This window comes from Equus asinus, chromosome 16 (assembly GCF_041296235.1).
Source record: "Equus asinus isolate D_3611 breed Donkey chromosome 16, EquAss-T2T_v2, whole genome shotgun sequence".
NCBI classification, from domain to species: Eukaryota; Metazoa; Chordata; class Mammalia; order Perissodactyla; family Equidae; genus Equus; species Equus asinus.
The window spans coordinates 1,065,849-1,092,093 of record NC_091805.1 but is presented as its reverse complement, the minus strand read 5'-3'; the positions used below and the strand labels follow the sequence as shown (position 1 = coordinate 1,092,093).

General features: G+C 42.3%; 1 protein-coding gene across 11 annotated transcripts in view; it reads right to left on the bottom strand.

Moving 5' to 3' along the window:
- NFIA (nuclear factor I A) overlaps positions 1-26,245 on the bottom strand; it is a 348,179-nt gene that overhangs the window by 138,656 nt on the left and 183,278 nt on the right. The window lies entirely within an intron of this gene.

Below are 26,245 nucleotides of genomic sequence, written 5' to 3'. Positions count from 1 at the left end.
ACCACCAAAGGCTCAGGGAACTCTGGAGTTATGAAGAGATGCTTGCAAACAGATCTGCTAAGGGCTCATAGAAGTTCAGCTGTCACAAACAGGTGACTTGACTGTCAGCCTCACTGTGCTGGGGGCACAGTCCCACTGGTATTTATCCAGAGCAACTTAATAAAACACAGAAGGTTTCAAAACACGATCGCACTTGGGTACTGGACATGATTCTTTATGGATTACTGGCCGATTCACTTGATCACTCAACACACTTATCCAGGTGACTGATTTTCACTATGGCTAAAAAAAGTCACACTCTCAGGTGTTGGCTTGCGGTCTGGCTATTGCAGAATGCATAAATCCTTCCCTGCTCATGCCACCCACCCGAGTTTTGTTTCTAAAGACACTGCTTCAGTTGAAAATGGGTAATCTACTCTCCATTACTTACCAAACTTCTTCTATGTGTACAGTACTCTGTTAGATGTGGTAGACAAGGCGAGATGAATTCAAAAAGGACAGCCCTCAGAAAGACACACAAGGTAGAGAGCTTCCTAAACTTTGGCAGAGGATGACTCTTCTTATGGTCTTAAGAGTTTTGTACACTTTGATGTGACAGGACAGACAATGCTTGGCCACACATGGACTTGCTGATCATACAGAATAACTCGTCCAGGACTCCTGGGCCAAAACGTGGGCACTACAGGTTTGTGAGGTTCGATGGTACCACTGAAGAACCTCCACAAACTAGGTGGTCCCAGGGCCAGCATCATTTTGTGGGTAATCTAGTAATCAATAGTGGTAAATGGTAAAGGAAAGGTAGGTAACAGAGAGAGAGCATTTTAAAAACAACAGCAGATGGAAGAAAAGAAATTCTACATCAATCCTACAGTTTCTATCCAAGAACAATTCTAGGGCTTGAGGGTGAGAGGTGAAATGGCAAAAGGCAGGCAGAGAGCCAGAGAAGAGAGAGAAGCAAAAAGGCAGAAGCATGAGCCCCTGGAAACCATCAGGAGACAGTTTCTTGCTCACAAGAAGGCAGTTTTTTGGAGTGAGGCTCCAGTTCGAATTCTAGCCACACCCATTCGCCAACCAAGCCTCAGAGTCTTCATCTGCTAAATGCAACCAATACTTCCCACCTGAGGATTAAACAGGAGGCAGGCCCTGAGGGAGGGTGGCTGTCCACCTCCTGCCCATTCCATTGGAGGAGCAGGTCATAGGGGGTTTGGCCCAGGATGTGCAGAGGAAGGAATCCTGGTCCTCAGGTGCTTACAAGGGGACTGGTAAAAACTGCCAGCATTCTTGGATTATCTGCCTAAAAGGTCTGCATGGATACCAGATTTCAAGATTCTGTGTGTCACAGACACCACAGCTGAGTCTCTGAAGTCTACCTTGCAACCTCCTGTTTTCTGCTGCCCCTCAAGAATGCAGAGACCTCTGCAGGGCCAGCCAATGGCCATCTTATGTGCAATGGAGGCCCATGAGGTCCATCCAGGATGAGGCCTGCTGGGGCATGGCAATGAGCTGCCTCAAGGTTATCCTCTGCCCTGTTAGCCAGTCTCAAGAACTTCCGGTTCTTCCCACCTTGCCCTCCCTCCCATTTCCTCCTCCTTTGTTGCCTCAGCTCTCTTAGTGTCTCCTGCTCTCCACTATATCGCCATTTCCTACTTGCCTTCTTTCCCTCCTCTCTCCTCCAAAGGGGTTACTGCTCCCCACTCTCCCACATCCACTGCACACTTGAGCATGCATAGCATCTCCACTCTTTTCTGCCTGCCCCAGCTCCACATCATACCATGCTATTCTTGTGTACAGAGGGCGTTTGGGAAAGGGACCAGGAAGTGTCACACTTGAAAAGCCAATGGAAACCCATTTCCATTTCATTGTGATACTAATGACAGTTACAACTCACATTTGACTGGTGCCCTCACTTGACCCTGCTGTGGGACAAGCAGAGCTATTACTCCCATTTCGGGTGAAAGTACAAGGCCTGGGCAAAGCTGCACAGCAAAGCACTGGCGACTGGTGACTCCGAGTTCAGCTCTCTCCCCTCACTGCTTCCCTCATGCTCCAGATCAGGAAGGTGGTGCCATGTTTCAGTTCTCTTTCCTTATTTAACCCTCCTAGATTTGGGGGTCTCAGGCAGCATTTGCAGGCACTACAAACATATTTCTTGGGACGCTGGGAGCTTTCACCTCTCCAATCCCACTGTGGATCAGCTCGTAGACAGAGTGGTAGGAAGGTGAGGGTCAACGTCGGGTTCTCTCCAACTGCCATCCTCACTGGCACCCTCGCTGCTTCCCCAAGGATCACTCCATAAACGTCCATATTCCTAAGCAGATCCTTGTCAGTCCTACTGGAAAAGTACCTCCACTCTGAACCAGCCACATTTTCCGCCCTTTTCACAAACCTGTAGACCAGCAGCTCTTTAAAAAGGAATTCATACACTTATTTCAAGCTAAAGATTTAGCCAAAGGAATTTTACACCTTAAACACAACTAATGTTTAGTATGCTTCTGCTTTAGAGGGCAATCTCAAATACACTCAGAAGAGAGAACTCCATGACGTTGCCACGACCCCTGCCCTGGACCCTGGGCCTGAGTGGACTCCCTCCTCTGTCCGACTCCTAGTCTCCTCTCAACAGCACAGAGATCCTGTCTGTCCTTTGTTCAAACCCTGCCAGCGGCATCCATGCTCCTGCGAGCAAAAGCCAGAGTCTTACAATAGCCTCTGTGCATCTCAGAGTGTGGTCCACGGACCAGCAGCTGCAGCATCGTGGAGCCTTGTTAGAGATGCGAACTCTTGACTCCAACACTCTGGGTGGGCCCAGCAATGTGTGTTAACAAGTCCTCCTGGTAACTCCCATGCTGCTGAAGTCTGAGACCCACTGTCCCCATGACCTGCCCCTTATCCTCAGCCCTCCACCTGAGACCCCTCCCACCTCTTCCTCCTCACTCCTGTCATCTGTCTACATGTCTCCTCAGATACCTGAATGTCCCCACTCCCTCACCTCCTCCAGGCCTTCGCCTGAACGTCAGCTTCTCAGGACAGTGTCTGCAGCCGCCTTTAAACACACACTGCTCCTGATGCCCAGTCTGCTCCTTTCTGAATGCTCCTCTGCAGCACTTCTCACCAGCCAACACACCATCCATGTGTCTGATCCACATGTTAACCCTCTGTCCCCATCAGTGAGAATATGAGCTCAATGGGGGGCAGGATTTTACACGCTTTGTTCACTGGTGTGCCCTGTGCCACCAGAGCATCTCTGGCACCGAGCTGGAGATGGATAAACTCCGTAAATATGTGTTGGATGCTGGAAGAGTAGGTGATCACATTCTGCCACTTAGCGGCCACATGACATGTACCATGTATTTAACATCTCTGAGCCTCAGTTTCCTCATCAACAAAAAGAAGATTAAGTAAGATGAAAAGGAAACACAAGACTCAGCTCATTTCAGTCACTCAATTAATAGCAGCAACTAAGAACCTCCGGATAGAGAAAAATTTATTTCAATATCATTAGAACTAAATGAAAAGTAATGGTTTTAACTTTTAAAAGCATTTTAAAGTTTGAAGAACATCTGAGGCATTTGCAGGGGGGCTAAAGATGCATTCTTCTTTCTAGGAACAGGTTGTTAGGAAAAGGAATAATCTTCCTATGCTGAAACTGTTGTCCCAAATGGCAGCATTTGATGAATTAAGAACAAAGGAATCATAAACATACAATTTAATTATCCTTCAAAAACAAAATACATATTCAATAGGAAACACATTGAAAACTTAGCTTTGCTTGTGGATGTTTTTTCCAAAATATTGCAATAAAATGTTTGGGAACATCTAATAAAACTAATACGCAGCTGGATTTTCCTGCCCCAAAACTAATTTGTGCTGATTACAAGATGGGTCACAAGGTCTGCATGCTTTATTTTTGATGCATTCACTATAATTGTTACCAAGGACGAAGACTAAACACAAAAAATAAAACATCCTGTTGGGGAGTGATGGACCCAACACACACCACATGTTTTCTCTTCTATCATTAGTAAGGGGGATTTCCACAAAACAAGATTCTTAGAAGCTAAGCTTGCACTCGTCATTGCTGCATATTCCACTTAGTCACTGTCCTGGGACCTCCCGGTTTCTCTCTGATGAAATAAATCTGAAGTCACACGCAGCAAATAACTGTAGCTAGGAATTAGGTATTTGCAGAAGAAAACCCTCTTTTCGTACTGTTATGCTTAACAGTATAATATGAGGATACACGGCTCAACCATTGTTAACATTACCGCATCCCATATGGTTTCCATTATGAGCAAAGACTTTTCTAGAGTTCCCATCCCCAGCATCTAGGACTAGCGAGGATACAGGTACCAGCCCACCCCTCTCTGCGAATGAACAAGGTCAAAAGAGAAACTCTGGTCACCACAGGGGGAAATGGCAGTTGTCACAACACATACCTTCACATCACCACTTTATCCCACGTGTACACAACCCTTTTAGTCCTAGCAACAGTGGTGTGTCCATGTGCTACCGTAAGTGGGAAAGTTCTGTCTCAGAGGAGCAGTGTGGATGCAACTCAGAGCAGATGCTGGCAGGGCCTGAGTGCTGCCAACAAGCACCCAAGGAAGCAGCTGGCGTTTGCTTCTGTGGGTGACCTGGCCCGGACAGAACCTGCTCCGTCACTCTCCTTGAAGAACCCAAAGTTCTTTCCGCTCAGAGAAGGCACTTTCAGACAAGAATGTGGTATCAACGATTTCTATCTGGGGAGGAGCTAAATCAGTGTGTCCTCACTCTCTCTCAAAAGGCTCTGGGTTCTAAACATCATTTCTCTTCAACCAACAATAGACTTATCCACTGCTAAAGGAATCTTCAAGAATTGTGGAGACACTTGAGAGAGAATTTCTTAAAATACCTTCAAAAAATAACCACGAGGGCGAATCCCTGTTCTCCACACACGTGGGCAAGAATCTTCTCAAGGAGCCTCAGTCTCTGCCTCGTGAGGCTGCTCTGCTTGTTTACTCTGTAAAGCATATGGATTCAGTCTGCAAGCATCACTTCTTAAAACACATCCATGGGAACTGTCTATGGCCCAGCTTTAATCAAAAGTCTAGCTGTGAGAAATACTTAAAATCATGTGAAGACGATGAGATCTACCCACTTCTATAGATTCTGTAAAGATCAAAATGTAAGTTTCTCTAGGTTTTATAAATTTCCTGATGGATTAGAAGCAAGTGACTGTCATGGATCATTCAGAAGTATTTTTATGGAGTTACATATTTGCACTAGGTTCTCAACTTCTAGTCAGTGGGCCCTAAAGGTGAGCTCTCTTACCAATCCCCTATCACATTTACTTCAACAACACTGAATGCCACTGTGTCCCTGAGTGTCCTCCTGCTGAAGCTATGCATGAAAAATATCAAAATTAAGCGCCAGGAAAAGAGTTCTTTTCTTGAGGAACTGATATGTACCATCTCATAGGTAATGAGAATCACATAATTCATCATGTATATTTCTTTTTCCTTCGGCTGACAGGAAATTCAGAACCAAACTTATATCTCAATGTCATTAATTACATAGAACAATATGGTAGAATCTTTGTTCAAATTTTTTGATATTACCTTTCTACTTTATGTATTTCCCAATCCTCATTTTTTTATTTATATTTTCCATTTTACTGTACTTATTCTTTGTAAGCCATCTGATCTTTATAAAATGGAGGTTTATGTATGTACAAATTATATATACACACACACAAATTATATACATGCAAACATGCACACACACACACACCCCTGTATGTAACCTCAGTAATTAGAAAGATGACAATTTTAGTAGTATATTTTCATAGGAAAGAACTGTTGTGTTACATGAAACAGATACACAATTGGTTGTACTGGACTATTCATTGTAGAGAATTATTTTAACAAGTTCAACAAATCTCTGTGGGCCCTCTACCAATATACAAAAATAGTTACATCACCTTTAATGGCCTTTTCTATAATATTGTCTTACCTAATACAAATGAGGATTTAGAGTTCTTGGAATCCAATTTCTAAAAGGACTTAGTCTCGAAAATTTCAGACAGGTGTCAAATTTTGAAAATTCAATATGCTTATTACTCAGACCCCAATGAAGTGGGTTTAGATCTGTTTGAATATCACGTAATTATACTCAGAAGAAGATCTGCAAGACCCTCCGTGAGTTCAGGCATAGGAAGGTGTTTGTAAAACTCCAGAGTATAACGCAACTGTTAGCTGTTATTGCTGTTGCCCACAGCATATAAATATGATCATCAGAGATGAACTGTGTTCTACTGCTAAGCATGGGAATAACTGGAGAGAGTCATAACAAATAAGAAAAAAATTTTAAAGTCACCCTTAGTTCATTTGCTCATCAACAAAACCGGGCCTGCTCATGGATTCGGGTTTTCTGTCAGTTCCAGAGACCCTTTTTGGGACTCTACAAAATAAGGATAATACTCAAGAATGCTCAGATATTTGAAAACTCTTTGATCTCATGAGAATGGGGCTCAATATCTAATTTAAAAATATTCTTTATATGAAACAGAAGTCAGAACCTAAGAGATGAAAAATATTCTTATTGAAGTTATTCGCCTGTTTGTTCTCTTCTTTTTGGTTATTAAATACAACCAAGCTATTCACTAATAATCCAGGAAGAGCAGAACTAAGACATTAACCAGCTTGTGTTCCAAACCAAAGAGAGGTTGAAAACAGCATTGTGATACAGACACAGTGTAGAGGACAGCATGTGCCTACTGTTCTGCCATTTAAACTCTGAGTAGCTGTACAAACACGTCTATCTTGAGGAAACAGACCCGGTAATTTTCCATTTGGACTGATTGAGATTTCACCAAGAGCTTCAAACTTGCACAAGTGTGGCTTGCCAGACATTTTCTTCAACGTGTTATCTGTAGTTCTCCCCATTAAGATTTCCCTTTAACAAACGTGCTTTTCTTAAAGGTTGTGCTGTAAGTGAAAACTTTTCTTCTATAGACAGAGAGATTAAATTAAAAAGAAAAATTAAAGAGGTAGTGGCCCCATTTTGCAAACATAAGTTAAAACTCTCTTCTCCATAGCCTGAGATAGACCCAGATCAAGCTTTTAAACACTCGTGCCTTTTCAAGGTTCAGAGGAGTGTTCAAAAGATGGGAAAGGAAGGTAAAATACTAATCAATGAAAAGATCAAGATGCAAAATTGCTGAGAAGGCAGTAAACGCTGACAGTGACTTGAGGGACCTTTGAGCCTCTGACGCAGGACAGGAATCTGTAAGACAAAGAAAACATCAGAACTTGTGTGCCCTAGAGAAGGCTGTCTCCTCTCAGCTTCTGTAACTCACTGGACACTCAGGAGGAAGGGCCAAGCAACGGAAAAGAACTGCATTATGTAATTAGTTTAGATACGCATGGAAGCACAATTTCATAAGCCTCGTGTCTCAAAATTTTCAAAATACCTGTTCTACAAACACAAAGGAGCATTCTTTAGAGTGATTTTTATTGTGAAGGCAATAAAAAATATCTTATTTCCAAATTAATGCAACCATTTTGAAGAGAGGGATTTTCTTCCAGTGTGCTATGTTATTAATAACTAAAATGAAGTCTAGTTCATTTAAGATGGGCAATGAGGTACTGAAATATCATTTAAAATTAACAGTTTCCATTTTTTGAGCACTCGTTATATGCTGAGTGCTACGCTAAACAGCTTTTATGCGTTACATCATTTGAGACTCTTAACAACCATGAGGTAGGTATTATTATTATTATCTCCAACTTACAGAAAAGTAAATCAAGGCTCAGAGAGGAGGAGTTACCTATCCAAGATCACAGCTAAGTTAATGGCTGAGCCAGGAATGGCACCCAGTTTTCTGGGTTCCTAATTCAATGCCATTTCCAACACTGACTGGTTGAATGCTGGGGCGGGTTTAAGACAAATTCTGATGACAGTGAGTCCACCAACCTGTGTGAACTGACAGCATCTTTGATTTGCGCTGCAAGGAGGATCTAAAAGGGAAGGCTCAAACACTAATGCCATGTTATAGATGCCACACTGCCCTGTCATCCTCGTTCTACCTTGCACAAGTCAGACCAGACAACTTGGCTGTTCATCAAGCTCACCATAAGCTTTCAGACCGCAGAGCCTTTGGCGGCTATTTCACTGATCTGGAACATGCTTCCTCCTCCTCTACCCTCCTCATTCTTCTCTGTTGGGTGAAATCCACCTCTCCACTCACCATCTCTAGAGTGTGAATTAAAGCATCTCCCCTTCTACATTCTCAGAGCACTTTGTCTGTCTCACTCTTACAGCACTTAGCACACATTTACCCTGCATTATTATTAGGAGCATCCATTTCTGTCACCTGCAGAAACATGTATGTCTCTTCAAGGACTGCATCCAAAGCATCTTTGTATTATCTACATATCTTAAATAGTACCCTGAACACAGCAGGCACTCAATAAATGTTTTGTGTGCAGTTAAAATAGGAAACTCAAGTTCTAATACTACAGCATTTATATCAAAGAAAGGACTATTCCCAAAAGAACTAGGGAGTATTTTTGCTCACTCTTCTTTTTGAAAGGATTTTTCAGACACCCTATCACCATTCCAAGGAAGGTAATGGGGCTATTTTTCTGTTTAGGAACCAGTGGTTTAAGTAATGTAAGCTATGGATCAGTGGTTTGCAATGATGGGGCTGATCGAAAGACAATCACACTCAGCATTGCTAAGGTTAATGGCCGCGCCGCTTACAGAGGAGATACGAAAGTGGAAGGCATGGAAGAGACCAATAAAACATTTACACACCCCTTTAGTGGTGTGCAGAGGAGAGGCCACTTAAATGAATACCAACTAATGAAAACATCTTGAAAAGAGAGGGATTTTTAGAGAAACCTTTTATCCACAGGTCCCATATTTATAGAGCAAACCTTTTAAATGAATACAGGTGGAAAAAGAATTAGGCTAGTAATGGTTGTGATCATTGTGGTTCATACCACTTTCCTGAGGCCAGGGAAATGAATGAGCCATCTGACAAAGGAGTCTCTTCACCAGTTTACGTCACGTACGTCAGACAGTATGTGAGCCTCCTTGGGAGGCTCCACAGGGCAAGCGATGGTCCTGGGAAGCCAGAACCTCATTTGTTCTGCTACACCGCCACACCAGCAGGCCAAGCCCCTCCTGAGAAGGGGAGCCAAAAGAACGATGTTCAATCAGGAAAACGTGTGACAAGGCCAATGAACCACAGCCCTCTCGATGTACTCTGGATGCTTTCCTTCTCCTAAACTTACTATTCTTTTCTTTTGTAAAATGAGCTTTGATGTCTTTAAGACACAAGTATTTGATGGGCAGAAATGGAGGCTCAAAAGCAGAGACAGAAGTTGGAATCAGAAAGTGTTCAAAACATCTTTCCAAAACCGTAGAGATAATTTGTCAGGAAAATAAATTCTATGCTTGACAGATCTTTCAGACCAGTGGCTTAAAAAAGAAGACATTAAGATTTCCTTTGAAGATCACTAGACACATGAACAATCACTGCAAACAACGTATCTCCATAATGCTCAGGGTCGAGTGGAGTCTGTCCATTTGCCAAAACAACAAACACACAGGGTTACAGCCAGCTGTCTCTGAGCTGACTGGCCCAGAAAAAGAAGAGTTTAAGTAAAAGCCAACAAAAAGTGGATCTAAATGCCATTGAGGTGAATATACTCAATACAAATTTTTAAAAAGTCTGGGGACTCAAGAAAGTTTAAGGATGAACAAAGCTGAGTCTACATGAAGTCAAACATGGATGCGTAACAAAATCAGAAGTTTCCTTAACTGTATCCTGGATCAGCTGGAAGATCATGACTAGAAATTGTGGGCTTCATTTATTTATTTGTTTGGGCTACTTTGGATGCTTACATTTGAAAAAATTACCTTTGACAATTTTAGAATTCCAGCTTAGTTCAGAAAAGATGATGAAAGTGGTGCCACGGCAAACATAGGAAGAGCACTTTCCAGTGTCCTTAGGGCTGTGAGGCTTGGGGTGAAGTCGTGTGCCAAGTGGCAGCATAAGCTTCCCATGAGACAGGAGCCTTCACTTCCCATGCAACAGCCTTGTAACCACATTCACCTGAAAATGAGCACTGTTAGGCTAAAAGAAAAAGAATGTTGAGTGGACCCACTGTCCTCCTAGCGTTTTACAGGTGACAGAGGAAGGAAATGAAGGAATTCCTGATGACCCAAGGTTATTACAACAGCCACTTCATACACGGCTTGATTGCTTGCAAAGTGCCTGCAGACACACCATCTCATTGTACCCTTACCAAACCCTCGGGTGCCAAGAAAGGGCAAGAACCACTAACCGCTTCACAGGCAAGGAAGCCAAGGCACAAAGAGGTCAAGTAGCTTTCCCAAGGTCAGTTACAGTTAGTAAATGGAGAAGTCCAGGTCTGCATGTTTTAAAAGCATTTCACAACCAGGCAAGCAACAATGTTGAGGCCCAGGTGTCTTGTCCCTCATCCACCCATGCACCTGTCAAGACCCAAATCAGAGGACTAAACTCTTCCTCTCAAAAACCAGTTTCCTCCAAGAAGAAGAATTATCAAACTCACCACTTCTTCAGATTTTACCCATGCTCTTTACCCCAGAAGATCATGAGAAAGAAGAGTGAACAAGAGACACCATGTCTTACATTCAGGCTTTTCCACAGAGTAGAGTTTAAGATATTTATTAAACTAATACGCACTGGCATTTCTTATCACACAGGCCCTTGCTCAAACACTAACACAAAACCTGCTTCTGTTTTCTTCTTGCTTTCCCTTCTCTGCTCAAGCTCTTAGACTGCAAAGATCCTGTCATGTCAAAGTGAGCTTTGCCACATGGCACGTGTTTATCTCACACTTGACTAGTTACACCCAGTTCTGCTTCACACAGAATTTTCTGTTGGAGTGCTGCCCTCAGGAAAGCTGATGGCTGTGGGCAGATGAGGACAGTGGTGGAGGTAAGAAGAGAAGACCACCAAGTGTGGAGCCTGAACTCCTGCTAGTCCCAGCCAGGTTCCAGGGGGACCTCTGCTCCCTGACTGGCAGCAATTGTCCTGCCACAAAGCCATCCTGTGTCTGCAGCCTGCAGGCCTCCAGGTGTCAAATGAAGGACCTGCCAGAGCATAGCAAGCAAACTGCAAGCTGCTTAGCTGGATATCTAAGCAGTGAGTCCAGCAGGAGCTGGGCTGGGAAGTCCTAGCTCTAAGCAGAGGCCCACTGGACATGGACAACATCACTTAGAATCTCTCCAGCAGCAGACTTTGATGGAAAGATTACGCCACATGCACAGCGCACCAGACAACAGGGATATCATAAGGCATAAGAGATTCATTCAGCTCTGCATTTACAACACACAGTCACCAACACACACTACGTTGCAGGCGCTGGGCTAAGGAAAGACGGTGAGTGAAAAGGATAAGCAGCCCTTACCTTCATGAAGCTTATGATCCACTATATGAGAACGTTGACCTCTGCACACATTGCTCAGAGAATCACACAAATAAATGTAATGCTAAAACTGCGATAATTGGATTTAAAATTCTAAACAAATGATTTTCAATAAACTTTACAACTTGGAAAATTAAAAGAATGATTTCAATAGGCTTTCAAGTAACATTCTGACTTTATTTTAGGGGGAAAAGCAGTAAGTCTAAGAAAAGCAGAGTAACAATGTGGTAGAAAGAATGCTGGACAAGAAACGGGACATGCAGGTCTCACTCTGCTTCAGTCCACGTGCTGTTCAGGCATATCGCTCTACTTCTCCAGGCGTCAGCAGTCCTGGAACTAACGCCTGCAACACGGTCTAGCCTGCAGCAGATATTTACCAAACATACACTGGCTGAAAGGGTCAATACAATATGTGAAGATTAGTGTGAGTACTTCTGTAGTGCACTGTAAACACCAAGAAACTGGCCTTAAGGAGAGTCAGGTCGCACAGATTCATGCACTTGCTTATACCCTGAATGACAGTGCATGAGTCAATAGTGTGCAAGTGGCCGCGTGGCCAGAGGAAAGTGTGGGCTGTGACTGCTTGTACTACTTTCTCACTGCATTCCTCAGGCTTGAATTTCATGACAATTTAAACTCAACAAATGGACCTTCTCTGATTCCAACCCAGCAGGCTAGTACTTGGCCACCAAATTCACTGGTGCCATGCTAAGCCTTTTCTTCAATATTTACAGAAGAAAAGGCAATTTCACTTTTAGCTTTCAGAGCATCAGACTTTGACAGCTTGGAAATGTCGTTCTCAGAGGAAGGACTCTCACATGCACAGAATTCTGGCTCTAACTGTTCTATAAATGCAAATGCAAATATCCTTGATTAGAAAACCTTGAGCATCATGTTCTAAGAATGTTAGTGAGATTACATGAAGTTCTCTTTAACTGTATTAGTTTCTGTCCAACATCAACTAGATAGAATTAGAGGAAAGCGCTGAAGGCCTAGGTTGAAAGGTGGATGCCAAAGAAGCCACATTTTCATGTCATTTTCGTCTCTCATTTATGGATGCTCTCTATCTGTCAGCCAGTCAGTCAGCAAGCTCCCATCCAAAGAAAACATGCTGGGTGACTGGCCATCCAAGAATTAAACACGATACGAACGGTGCCTTAGAAACTGTTCAGAAACATGATGCCCTAGCCAAACCGAGCCTTATGTGGGGGGTCAAATGCTCTTTTTGCTTAACAAGGACCTTGCATCTTCCCTCTCACACATAGATAAAATGCAAACCCCATTTATTATTTTATCAGGAGGACCAGAATTCACTGATTAGGAAAATACATTGATGGTACATTTCTTATTAATAAAGCACACCACCAAGAACATAAGTTTGCAAAGCTCAAGGAAGTAAGAAATAGTGAACCTCCTCTGCATTTAGAACTAAACAAGAACAAAAAGAGGCCCAGAGTGGAGAAGGTAAGAGAGAGACGGGAGGGCAATGGTAACTTGCACAGTGGCCTAAGTGGGTTAAGAACAGACTTGTTTAAAATCCATGTGAAGTGGTTTGTGCTCTGAGACATAATATATGTGCTCCCTCCCCAACCCCATCACCCTACAACTTCACCAAAGTCAGTTCCTTACATAATTTCTACGTGTGCAAAGTACAGAAATACAGAGAAGGGGCTGAACCCCACCTCTGGGGTGCAGGACACGGGAGAGAGTATTGCACAGTTTGGAGAAGATATACCAATTAAACTAACTCAGCAGGTGCAGGAACCGGGAGCTAGAGGGGAAACAGCCTGAAAGCCCTGCCAGAAATATGCAGAAATCCTGGGGTGGACTTTGGATTTCCTCAGAGCATGAAATGGGGATTTTGAACTAATTCTAAGGGGCAAGGAGGCCATAGGAAACACATGGGCACATACATACACACTTCAATATTTAGATCAAATACTTAATAAAGCTCTTCTATGAACACCTACCACTTAACTATCGCTGCCTCTTGCACAGCTATCACTTGCACCCACCTCCATCATGTGCCCCAAACAGTGTCCAAATACCTTCAGGAGATCACAGTCACATTTTATGGCAAATATCTATGAAAATACCTGTCACCTTTACTAGAATATGTACTTGATAAGCATTGAGTCTGCATCTCATTTACCTTTATATTTCCATCACCTAACACAAGGATTAGCACATAAATTAATAAATATATGTGTGATTAAGAGAGGATGAATTAGAAGGAGGAGGAATTATCTATAATTATATATTATTTTCCTCTTTAAACTCCTAAAATGGTAGTTACCAGGGGTTGGAGGACGGGGAATGGGAGAGATGTTGCTTAAGGGTGCACACTTCCAACCAATATACAAATAAGTCCTGGAGACCTCATACACAGTGCAGTGATTACAGCCAAGAGAACTCTACTGTGAATATTAAACTTGCTGAGGACTAGACCTTAACTGTTCCCAGCACTAGAAGAAATGACAATTATGTGACAAGAAAGACACATTCACTAACGCTACAATGGCAATCATATAGCAACATACATGCATCAACTCAACACGTCACACACCTTAAACTTACACAATGTTATATGTCAAATATATCTCAATTTAAAAAAAGGACTTTAAACTTCTGAGGACAAGATCCATTCATTCGCTCATTTACTCACTTATTCAATCACTCCAGAAATACTGATTGATTGCCAGACATCATGTCTGGAATACAAGACAAATATCAGTTTCTGCCCTCAAGGAGTCTACAGTCTAGAAGAGTGGTCTCCTCAAAACACATTAGGGATCCCCAAAGAACACCCTGGGGCTTATCTTTATATCTATTTTTGCATCTTCTTAAAAGTAATGATGACTTAGTTATTAATAACGCCATCTCCCTCACTTGGTACCTATGTCACATGGTCACCTCTGCCCTCGGTATATAAGGTACCCAATGGAAGCGTGGACTTCTGCAACCCTCTCTTAGAGGTTTCACTTTCAGCATATTGTGACATATTCCTGTTTTCATTTGTCGAAGTTCAGTTATAAGTACACATTGTCTGGTTTTACCTAATCAACCACCACCACCACCACCACCACCACCAGCACCACCATCACTATAAGTGCATTATTCCCCACAATTCCCCAACTCCAACTTCACCACTTCCCTGGCAGAGGCGACAGGACACAGAGAAAATACACTGAAAACCTAATGGTTCAAATGATTTGAGATTATTACAATTGCTGAGTATAAGGCATCCCAAATATTCCAATGCCCCTCATTCCCCATCATCTCTGTTTAACATCAGAGCTCTCCCTCGGAGAGCGTCAGGAAGACAAGCACTTCCTCGGCCACTCACTTGCTGCTGACCATGGACGTGTGCCTCAACCTCCCTGAACCTCACACTCCTCATTCTCTACCCTTAGATAATGCCAAATTAAGATAACATGACAGAAAGAATCCATGTAGAAAGAGATCTGAACCCATTCTGCACAGTTAGGTAGGATTAGGCTACCTAAACTTCGTTAAAAAAGTATGCTTTGCTGGTCAGTTCATGTAGAGAAGCAACGTCCGAGTCCTCCATTTGGAGCTGCTTTCTCCAGTGGCCCTCACTATCAACTCTGCTCAGATAGAACTGCACTCAACAGAATCTGTTGAAAGAATGAATGGGGGACACATGGAGATGATGGGCAGCCCCCAAGCACAACAAGTCTTCACTGGCTCTTATTGGTTGGTACTAGCTTTCCTCTTCCCTCTCCTTCTGTGAGAGAAAGTTAAAGGCAATTATAAAGCACTGTCTACAGCAGAGGCTTCTGTATCTCCTCACCATTCAGGACATCTTGTAAGATGTTCCTCTCCTGGAGCCTGTTTCTCACAATAGTTATGATCTTTATTAAGTAATGGGTAATTCATCTCTCCCCCACTTTTAATGAGATGAACCCAAACTGTAACTGCCAGACGGGGTCTCCAGAAGCGCAAGATAACCAGTGAGTCCACAAACAGGGTCAAAGCACAACCTTCAGCCGCTGTAGCTTTCTCTAGGGAAAAAAATGCCTAGTTTCTCTTAAGGTTTTTCCTTTGGTCCCCTTCAAGGACCACCAGGTGGCCACCACTGTGTGTTAGGGTGTGCTGAGTTTTACTTACACATATTCATGACACCAATTTACACATCCACTAGAAATCAAAGACATGCATGTTCTGGGCACTGACACTTTTAGAACTGACTGATGCTCTGACAATAAAGTGCTTCACTGTCACCCTCTCTACCGGTGAAGATCTTACTTATAGTCCAAAGCTGTAAGAATGCATTAAATTGAAAAGCTTTCAGTTTGGACTACATTTGCGATTATAAAAGACGCTAAAAGTCTCTACAGAGTTTACATGATCCATGAACGGGGGACATGCTAGGAATCAGACATCCTAATGAACTTTGTTTTGATCACTTGAAATGCAAAATTCACAAATTCTTTTAAATAATTCAGAAATCTAAAATCAAAGGGATGAGCTTCACATTTCTATCGTACTGCACAAAAAAATGGGGAATAGAAATAAACATTTTATGTCTTCAATAAAACTACATTCCTACATCTCTCACAACTGAAATACTTTCAAATTTATTGGCACTCATAATTGTTTTAAGCCATCCAACAAACATAATAGCATCTGGTATAAATACCTTACAACTAATCTCATTTTATACTTTCCACCTACAGGAGAAAAATCAAATGAGAATTTAATCCATCATTAAAAAATATCCATTGTAGAGGCATATACTCATAACACTTGAAGCTAAAGAGTAAAGAACGTTCGTAAGAAAAATGAGAAGGTAATTTTGCCAAAAAAATTTAAAACAAGAAAAAGTATATTCTAGGTTTCCTACTAGCACATGGTCCATGTCTATGAGGCAATGAGGCGGATGAGAGAGAAGGTGGGCTACACTTTACTGGGGATCCACTGTGGGTGAGTACAAGTTCGGGGCACGTCACACATACGTCCATATACTCATTATGTACATATGCATTCCTACAAATATACATTCCTACAGATAACCTGCACAGAAACAGTCCTGCTAGTTCTGAGGACATAACAGAGCCTGTGGCACCTGAACAAGGCTGAGGCAGACACCTGGGGGGAATGAGGTAAGGAATAAAAGGAGAGAGAACGATCCCAGATGACAGAGCAACATGAGAAGGAAGAGGAACTAACATCATTCAAGATCAAAACAAAACAGCAACAAAAACGCCAGTTCCTGGCAAGGTGGTAACATCCCAGCTTACAGATGAGGAAACACAAGTCCAAGAGTTTAAATCACTTGTCCCAATTTACACAATCAATAAGTTACAGAACCAGAGTTTGAATACTATTCTTTCTATAATACAGGTAATGGTTAAGCAATTAGACCGGAGTTACAGTAAGTCTGAACACTCTCTGCCTTCTTGACAGTGGGCAAGCTATTTAAATCCTCATCTCAGTTTCCTCATCTGTAAAACGGGCACACCAATGGACCTACCTCCATAGCGCTGTATTAGGATTAAATACCATCACAAACGTAGAGCTCTTAGCACAGTGCCTTGCTGTGGTGGCCATTAAAGTGAGCCACTGGAATCACTTGCTGCAAAGAGCATCCCTGCCTGACGACCCCAAGCTGCCTTCCCTCGGCGTCCACCGCTACACCTGTCTGAAGGCCACACTTCCTCCAGGCTCCCAGCCAATGACTAAAGGAAGGACACCAGTGCAGACCCATTCCCATGGGACAAAGAACTTTTCTAACAGGTGACTGGCTCAAAGAATCTCCCTTAGCCTGATGGAACGTTCTCGGAAGCTTCCTGATGTCTGGGATTCTTCCTCCCCCCTCCTCCCTGCTTCCCCTCGTCCTTCCACAGGTGTCAGATCAGTACTGTGATTTGAAGCCTCTCCTTGCCTACTCTTTCTCCTCCCTTCACAGTTCACAGGTTCTACCCCAATGACCCCTGCACATCTAATCCCATCAGGGCTCACTCTTCTTGAAGGACTCAAACTAACAGACCAGCACCCAGAAAGTCCACAGGGAACATGAGCTATTATCACGATTGTTATCACCAAAATCATTATTTTTGTCATCATCTGGCTCTAAAGCCGAAAGAGTTTAACCTACTCTCCAAAACATTCCTTGAATGTGTGAACATAATTATTATTTTTGTTCACGTGTGAGGAAGATTGGCCCTGAGCTAACATCTATGCCAGTCTTCTATTTTTTGTGGGATGCAGCCACAGCATGGCTTGACAGTGACGTGTGGGTCTGCACCCAGGATCTAAACCCACAAACTCTGCGCCACCAAAGCAGAGTGCACGAACTTAACACTATGCCACCAGGCCGGCTCTGAACATTATTTTTTCATAAAGTAGGAGGGTACAAAGATTTCACCCTGTTCTATAACACGTTCAGGCAAATTTTGTCAGACTCAGGAAACAGTTCTGGATTACAAACGAAAACATACATATTAAGTTTCTCATACAGCACAGGAAAAACACAGCACCTTCTGTTTTCAAGTTTATCTGAAATGTCTTTTCTCTACTTCACCTCTGAATGCGGAATTTCCCAGTGCTTGATTATTTGACTGGTTTTCCGCTTTCATCATCTTTCATGAGGCAATAGTCTGCCAATAACTGGGTCTTATGAGAAGGCACACTTCCTCTACATTTGAAGAAGGGACTCATGCACTGTCCGAAGGGCTCACTCAATTCATATCCCGCTAATCAAACTTACACGCTCACTTGTGGAGGGAGAGTGGCCCTCAACCACGTATTGTACCTACTGACGGTGCCACACAAGTGGCTCGTTGTTCCAGGACAACTACTGGGTGTGCTACCAGCAGATACAGGAGGAATGGAATTTAATCAGTCGGTTCATTAGAACTTGGTGGTACTCTTTCCAAGTTCACTTTCAGTGGGCTGAACTCCAGTGGTCTGACCCTTTGAGATCACTGAAATCATCACAGACTGACCAAACCCTTTCATACCCAGCTCTTACTACTGCCTTGCAGCCTGTGTGGGAGCATGTGGAGAGTGAGGATTGGCTGCCAGACAAAATACGCGACTTGGTTTAGATCAACAACGAATACTTTTTTGTATAAGTATAAGCCATGTAATATTAAAAAAATTATTCAGTGTTTACCTGAAATTCAAATTTAACCTGGCATCTTGTATTTCTATTTGCTAAGTCTGGCAACTACTAGGGAGAAAAATCAAGCTTTGTGGTAAATGTCCTTCAGACCTGGGGGCTTACAATCTGAATGGCCTCATGAGATAAGGGTGAAGCTGAAGCCCCACAAATTTAGACCTCCCTTAAATGAAAAGGAATCATTTGCACGAGCGGGCATGTGAAGCCAAAGATGCCAGGCAGGTGACTCAGCTCTTCATAGTTCATCATAAGGGGACAGCTTTGGGACCATAAAAGATACTGCTGTGGCAGACAAGTCTCGTTCTTCAACATATGAAAGAGGCCTTTTTGCTTTGCTCACCCCTGAACTTGAAGCATCTAACACATCATAGGGCTCAAGACACAACCCCTGGATCAAGAAATAGATGGATTTGGTATGCATTCCTCTGTAGAGCATGCCATGGCTTATCAAGGATTGCCAAGTCCTTTCCTTGGCCCACAAGGTCCAATATAATCTGGCTTCCTGCTACCCAATCTCACTCAGGCCCTCACGCCCCCACGTCCCCTTACTGCTCCTTCAATACACTCAGGGCCTTCACATGCACTGTTCCCTCTTTCCAGAACAACAGGCTCTAACATCTGTGTGGTGCTCCTCTTTACCTTCGTCAGGTCTTAGCTCAAATGTCAACAGACCAGAAAGACCCTGTAAAAAGACCACCCTCTGTAAAACAGTCCCTGTGTGGTCCACTGTTTATCCCCCTACCTTGCTTCGTCTTCACAATACTTAACACCACTTGGCATATTACATACACATAAGCTAGTTCAGTGTCTCCTCCTCCCCTAGAAGTGCCACTGGGGCAAAAGACTTTGTTTTGCTAAGTGGTTCTTACAATGCACTTGATAAATATCTTTCAAATGAATGAATGAAGACTTTCCCCCTTACTAGATTATTGGGTTCTCAAGGACAGGATGTGTGACCTATCGTTGTAAGTCCTCAGTGAATCCAGTACACAGTACAAATGTACCAGCAGAGTCTTCATAACCGTCTACTAAATGACTTATGAGAAGATTGAGGTACAAGTCTTTAAGTGACTTGACAACTGACTTCCTTAACAGATACTCGGCGTCAGGCTTGTAATGGTAACTCTCCCTTGCTGATCTGACCTATTTGGGACCTGTGATTTGGCTTTTTCCTTGCTCGTCTCTTGAGTTTACACATGCTGCTTGCTGAGAAGCTCTCTGGATGCAAAATACCTACAGAGATCAAAGAAAACACTGACTTTCCTTCGTGGAGAGGTTGTTGGAAGTCTATTCCCATTTTGCCTCACCACAACACCCTTTACACTTCTCTCTTTGGATGTGTGCCACACAACGCCCGTGATGCCTGCAGATAAAGCACATGAGACTCCTTGTTCCCTTTGGACTAAAATCAACCAAGTACAGAAATTAACACTGAGATAGGGCAGATTCATCTGCGAGAGATATTACCCCTCCCCCCCACCTCTATGTGCAATGTCCCCATAGATTTCTTTAATGACAAGCTAATGCCAAGGGCACAGAGCTGCCTGGAGCTGAGTAAAACCTGAAGAAGAGAAAAAGAATGAAGAAGCTGTAGAGAGAAGAGGTGCCAAAAATCCTTGGGGCCACACGAATTTTTCTAGCAGACAACTCATCAATCTGGATTAGTGACTCCAAATCCCCAAATAAATTATTTATATTACATTTAGTTTACTAATATTATCCATAAATGGATAAATCCTTTCAAAAAATAATACGCAGGCTTTAAAAACAACAAATTCACACTCAGGTGTCAAATCAGACCTTACTATTTGTGGTAAGGAAAGCTCATACACTACTCCTGACCCAAACTAGCCCCCTTGGTAGTCAGGCATGCTTATTTTTTTTAACTGGTGGGCAGGTACGTGAAAGCGACCACTCCAAGTACACTGCAGGTCTTCTAAGGATGTCTCTGTCACAGGGTCCTATCAGGACGGTTCCAGGCTTTGATTACAGGGGAAACAGAGCAATACCAGATGGAGCTGCAGCCAAACACCAGGTGTACCTTCTCCCATCCTGTGAAACTGGATGATGGCCCCTTCTGTGATTCCTTTTCTGAGCCCAATTCAAATACTACATGAATCATATGGCTTCATATTTTTAGAATCGAGATCTATGGATATATTTACACAACCCCATATAACCTATAAACACACACTTAAAAATGCTGTTCTACTGGGAATGTTACATCCAATGGGCTGAAAGGTTGTCTTTCCTGGGACAAGAGTCCAGGCACAAATGGATTTGAGGACCAGAAAGAAATCCCTTTATTTCTTCTTTCCTCTGTAACTATTTGTGTGTGAAGGGTTGCCGGGCAGGGAATGTCTGAAACAGACCACCCAGATAGTCCATTTTAGAATTTGGAAATGAGAGGAATAGGGTCTAAAACATTGCCTATTTTGGCTACTAGCCAAGCACTTCAAGTCTATTCATCCAATTATCCTCTGTATGTAGACAATAAAATACCCATAATGTGTGAGGTAAAACCACTTCTTTAAAATGACTACAAATTTCCTCCCTATTTTTCAGTTGAAAAGGCTCCTTAACTACACCAGATCCTACAGTAAAGCTCAGCACAGCCTATACCACAGGATGCATGTGGGGGAGCCTCCAGCCTCACCTGGTACCTCATCTTTCACAAGACAAGATCCAAGGGTGTTCTTTGTCTGGAGGCATTTCTAAAGAGTCTCTGCAAACAACGATGGGTGACATCTGCTAACAATATTTAACAAAGCAGAATTCACCTGGCCTTAAACCAAAATTGTAAAGCAAACCAAATTCTAGTTCCCTAGTCTAATCTTAAAGAAGAGAGACCAGCTCCACTGCCTGCTGAAAATTCATCAGTCAGAATTTAATTAGACATATCTGGAAACCACAAGTCATTTAGGTTTTAATGTCTCCCTGAGTCGAGACCTTTACATACTTTAGAATATTGATCATTACTGTTATTGCTGCTATTTTGGTGGTCACTCTACTATGTCTGTCCCTGCAGGGTTTTTGAAAGAACACTGCAGAAAGTAAGTCGCTAGGTAAATACAAAAGAAAGTCATGCAAATTACGAGATGTTGATAAACTCTATTCACCCAAGTCAATGGTGATAGAATGTTCCTGCTTTCCCAGTAAAATGCAAACTGTAAGGTTGCATTGCCTCCAAAATCCTTAAAATGACCAAACAAAAATGACACATGAATCAAAACAGTTCCTTGAAGAAGTCCATCCAGCGTTAAGAGACAATTCTTAGAGTCTGGAACTAGGAATTTTATTTTGCCTTCGCATTACCTATTAATATTGTAATATATCTACTATATATTTGAGAAATAGTAAAAAAAAAAATAAGCTAAAGCAGAGGGCCTGCAATTTTTTAAGAGAATATTATCAGATAAAAGAATGTTTATCCAAAAGAGAAACAGAAATTTATAGTTCTCTTACCTCACCCTCAAATTACAAAGTGAATCCTACATACAAATCTTAAGTCAAGAAGTCAGTAACCTTAGAAGTTATTTCATAAATATTGAAATACTCAAAATACTCACAGAAATGAGTTAATTGATAATAATGATACTACAACAGTGGTTGAAGACAAGCACACTCCTTGTTCATCTATTAACATTCAGCAATGATATCCAGTTTAACGATGTAAGACGGGAAGGACACAAATGAAGATGGTGAGTATGACAGCCAGATTCAACCAATATTACAGGTGATTTTCAAACTGGCAGGTAAAGCTGGAAATTTTCAAAATCTGGGGCAAGAACGGCCTTCCACCGACTGCAAAGGCCCATCTGAGGCTGAAGCCACCAACATACGTGCAACTACTAGATAAACGAGGAACCACCACCAGGACTAAGCCCACAGAAAATCATCCAAACATCAACTGTGCTTCCCGGTCATAAATATCACATTTTAGAAACCACTAAGGTGAAGTTATTATTAGCAGGCTGCGCAGGTGACGAGAGAGAGAAAATAGGGGGAAAAAAACCACGTGAACACAGCTTTTCTTTTCTGAAAAGGGAGTCTCGCATCTTCGTCTTTCCTTGGAGGGTGCTTTCACAGTGAGTCCCGGGGGGAGCGTGCTTGCTGGGTGCCCGTGTCGGACTGTGCTAGCCTGAGACAGTGACTCCACGTGGCCCTGCAGAAGCCCTGAATTAAGTAGGAGGGCTCTCACCTGAGCTTTTCCCTCATTAATGACTGCCCTGATGCACCACAGAACGCAAGCTTTGGAGAACCGTCCACAGGCCCTGTAAATATCGAGCAGGTACTTCAAATGTTCTGTCCTATAAATGCTTTTAACCGTAGCCAAAGAACATCATGGGAATTCACAAAGGTGGTCTGAATAGACGTTCTAACTCAAAGTCCGACAAACAAGGCTTAAAACCTTCAGGAGCTCTTGAAAACCCAGAAATATGCAAAAGGATTAATTGATTGATACCAGTCAGACTGAGAACTCTGTTGGGATGCATTCCCTAGGGTAATCCTGCATAAGCTAACAGGATGGCACTTCACACATCCGATCACAGCTGCTCACTGAAGGGGCAGGGCAGAGCAACAACTTGATCTATTGTGGCCACTAGGGCAGGCCCCAGCTTTGGCCTCCTGGTGCTATTGGTCATATCTGTGTACGTATGCCCATGTGTCTGCCTACAACTTTCCCCTACACCCAAATTAGACTTTCAGCTTCTCCAGGGTTTTTTAATTAATGTTTTTTTTTCCTTAAGAACTTCTTGGTAAATAAGCAGTGAGCAGACACTCAAAAAATATTTGGGGATAACAACAACATATTCATCTACTTATTAATTTTATTTATTAAGCAAATAAATACCAGGGGCCTACTAAGTTCAAGGCACAGAACTACATACTGTGCAAGACTGTCATAAAAGGAACTTGTCATGAATCCTACCCTTAATCAGTTTATAGTTTTTAATAAGACAGATTCTATTTGGTTTGTGCCAAAGAAAAACTCAGCTAAGGTTAAAGACATCTAGGTGCAGACTTTTCTTTCCAGGACCACCTTCATCCTGAGCGCTCATTTGAAGGTTCCAGCAACTCTGAATGGCCTTTGTAGTTCTCCACCCTGGGAAGTGACAGGATGTGAGGAAGAGACCCGAACGGTAAGATGTGGCCCTTTGGGGATTATGGACAGAACCAAGGAGACTATGTCTGACAATTCAGAACAGAGCAGGTATCCACAAAGGACGCTTTACAAGTTTTGTTTACTTCTGATGCAATCCCTCTCCCACTCCATGGCACCAGGTTTTGACCCCTCGACTGTGTGCACTCATCACAGGTGTGTGTCAGAACCAGCGCGAAGTAAAGGTTACCTTTCTTGAGTCCTTCCCAGGAAACAGGCATGACGCTGTTTCACATGCATATTCTCATTTTAATACTCATGAGGAATGGTCTTTTAGTTTTCCTAGTTTACTCAAAAGAAAACCGAGGTTGGGGCAAGAGTTTATTCAAAGTCACCGCCACCATTTCACTTGAACTCAGGTCTGTTTGACTCTAAGGGCAGAGTTTTTAATCATTATAGTACACCAATTTTATATTTTATCTCTGGGCTTCAGATAATTCCTTCAAAATTCCCATCTAATGCTCTAATTGGACAAGATTTGTTTTCCTTTACAGTTGAGTCTTAAGGGAGTACAAGAAAAGAAAGCAAAAATTCCACAGAAAAAACAACCTCGTTGGGCATGGAAGAAACAGCTGCATCCACTTTAGGTAAAGTTACATGGCCTCATTTATGGTTGTGGATGAAACAGCATGTTACCATTTGTCTATCCATTTCTCATGGTTTACTAGGAAAATACCATTCGTTTCCCATTACCTTTCTCCTCAAGAGCTGGGATAAAAAGAATATTATTTCCCCTCACATACACATAAAGAAGGAGGAATGAGTTCCCACTTATGTGAAGACCAGAGTCTGTCACTTCTTCATCCACCAAGATTCCAAACTTTCTTAGAGTTTTGTTGATTCATTACGAGAGTTTCCTCTTTAACAACAAAAACAAAATAAACAAATGAAACTTTCAGGAACTCATCTTCCATAAGCCGGGTAATGAGAAAGAAAGAGCACTCCTGATCAAGCAACACCAAAACTTCATCTAATGCACATAAGTACTTCGTCCTGAAATCTTCATTCATTTTCCTTTGAGGATTCTATGTCTCTAGGGAAGAGACATTTTTCCTCCGATAACTTCATCTGAGATTGACAGAAGGCAGAGAGAGGAACCCAAAGAGGCTGATGTTCCTCTAGTCTGACCTTCAGTTTGAATTTTCAAACATGAAGCAGCTTCTACTTCTTTTTCTTTGAAATAAAGGACTTTATTACTCTCTCCTAGATATTAATACTTTCTTTCTTTGAACTCACATGATCCCCCCAAAATGGTACCAGGAATCCTTGAGGTAGCACCAAGTAACTTGGGGTTAAAAGTGAACTTGGATAATATCTCTGTGCCTTTGGCCGAAAAATGCAGGCTCCATCCTGGTTGCTTTTTGGGATCAGTATCACAGGCAGCTCCAGACAGAGTGCCAGGCCCTCATGCCCTCAATTTACACCTCTGTGTGAACCACTTGTTGGCCACTTCATGAAGACAATGAATCACAGGCCACTTGGAGGGGTGGCCATATACCCTACCACCCACAAACTCTTAAAAATAAAAATAAAATGAATGTCTCTGGACACAGCTTCAGGCAGATTATATATAAATATAATACACGAAAAAAACAAAACAGACATCAGCTATAAGCCAGGTGGGAAATGAAGAATGGAGCTAGTCTATAAATATCACTTTAAAATGTTAGCAAAAATAAGATGTAGTTTATGACACTAAAAGAAGCCTTCAGAGATCTCTTTTTTATGACTGTTTTGAAAAGACAACGTTGATAAGGAAAATCACCACCAAAACACCAAGATGAGAAGAGGAACAGCCAGATGGAGCCCAGCAACATTAGAAAGAATTTCCAAGGCTTGGGAAATGAAACAAATCCTGAGAAATTAACGTGAGGATATCTAAGTGGAGAGCTCCATCCTCTGTAGCATGATACTGACATGATTCAGTTTACCCACCTATTCCAAAAGATCAGGAGACAGAAATGGAAAATGCACAGAAAAATAACAGGAGGAGAGCCCCAAGGAATGAGGTCATTCTAAGTAGGTGAAAAGCAATATGGTGGATTATACTGACAAGAAAAGTAATGAGCAATAGTGAACAACAGCCAACAATGCTTTTAGTATAAACTATATGAATGTGTACATATTATCTTATTTAGTTCTTCAACAGGTGGGTAATATTATTATCCTACTATTTTAAAGATGAGGAATAAATCTATACCCTGAGAAGTTCAATAACCTCTTCAATATTACAAAGTAAGAAATAGTGGAGGCAGAATGTGAACACAGGTCTGACAACACCTGAGCTTTTAACCAGGATACCACAGGCCCCTCACAGGCCCCTCAAGGTCAAGCATCCCCATTAGAGATTCCAGTTACACCACCAAGGACGAGCTCTGTGGAATCATGAGATGATATTTGTGAAAGTATATAATACAATTTTTAGCATAAGATCGATAGCTAGTTTACTTCTCGTTTTATCGAAACCGATAGTTT